This window comes from Panthera onca, chromosome C2, assembly GCF_046562875.1.
Source record: "Panthera onca isolate mPanOnc1 chromosome C2, mPanOnc1 haplotype 2, whole genome shotgun sequence".
NCBI lineage: Eukaryota > Metazoa > Chordata > Mammalia > Carnivora > Felidae > Panthera > Panthera onca.
The window spans coordinates 21,695,105-21,696,615 of record NC_138347.1 but is presented as its reverse complement, the minus strand read 5'-3'; positions in this window follow the sequence as shown (position 1 = coordinate 21,696,615).

Here is a 1,511-nt window from a genome sequence, read left to right as displayed (position 1 = left end):
AAAGTGGCCACAAACCCTTGCACTTGTATCAAGAAGTATAGTCTTTCTCCAATGTTTAAGTCTGTGATGGTCACATGAATTTCTCGGGCCAATAGGGCATTGACAAACAGGATAAAAGCAGAGACTTGGCACGAGCTTGATCTTTGAGGGTAACTCTTTTACAATGTTTTTGACCTTTCAACTACCATGTGAAAGAAGCTCAGACCCTCTCCTGGATAACAAGAGACACATGACCCAGTCCCCTCCAATTTGCCAAGAGCCTTCCAAGTAACAGTCATGTGAGTTAGTCAACCAGAAGTCATCCAGCCCTTAGCTAACCCGCCACCTGCCAGAGGCTGCATAAGCTAGCCCGGCAGAAAACTAGGCTGGCCTATTTAGGAAAGACCTCCCTGCCAGTCCACAGAATTAGGAGACAAATGCATGATGACTGGTTTAAATCACTGACATTTTGTGGATAGTTTTTTATACAGCAATCAGTAATTAATAGAGATATTCCGCTTGTAAGTGTCATTGATCCTGGGAATGGGAGATAGTGATGACTGGAGAAAGCAGTGAAGAGACAAAGGAGGCTGAAAAAATAGTGAATAATCTATTCATGGAAGCTAGGAAAACAAAAATCAGTGAGGAGATTGTATAGCAAGCTGAAAAAAGGGTGACCCACATGATTTTTTTGTAGAACAGTAGGCAAAACTATCATGTGGTCTAATTCGGATGGTGAAGTATTTGTCTAATGTACACGTCTAGCACATCTTCTATACATGGTGTCTGTGGGAGTAAAGGTGCCAGTAGCTGGTCTCTTTAGTTCAAGAGTAACACATCCAACACCGCCTTTTGGACATGATTTTAGAGCACAGAATTTTGGACTTCAATTCTAAGGGAAGAACTGTAGGAGGCATTTTGGGTCCCTGGGATAAGAGTGAATGTATTTTCCATTTGAGAGAAACTTTAACAAATTACAGCTAGAGGATGTATATGATCGATTCCCAAATGCCCATAAAAGCCTTCCATTCTACGAGTAGCATGAATAGGGAGAACATGTTGCTCCAGCTCTTGAACCTGGGATGGCCGTGTGACTTTCTCTGGCCAATGGACTTGAATAACAAACGTGACATCAGCAAAGGCTTAACAAGGGCTCTATATTGAGGATGCTTCCTTTACAGTGTTTGTGACCACACAGTCATTATTTGAAGAAATCGGGCTAGCTTGCTGGATTATAAGAGAAGTAAACTCAATTGCCTCTCTCACCCTGTACAGCAGCCAGAAAAAGCCACACATGTGAACTAAGTCACCCGTGATGACCCAGACACAAGCTGACTGACCGCTGACAGCTGTATGGCTGTCCAGTAGTTATCAGCTGAGTTCTCTCAGACCGGAATAATCAACTGCGAGTGGACTAAAAGGTTAATGTTTAAACCACCAAATTTTGGGATGTTTCCATAAGCAGCAAGAGATGAAATGCCTTTTATCACTAGGAAGCACTCTGTTGCTTTGGAACTACCACTGTATTTAAT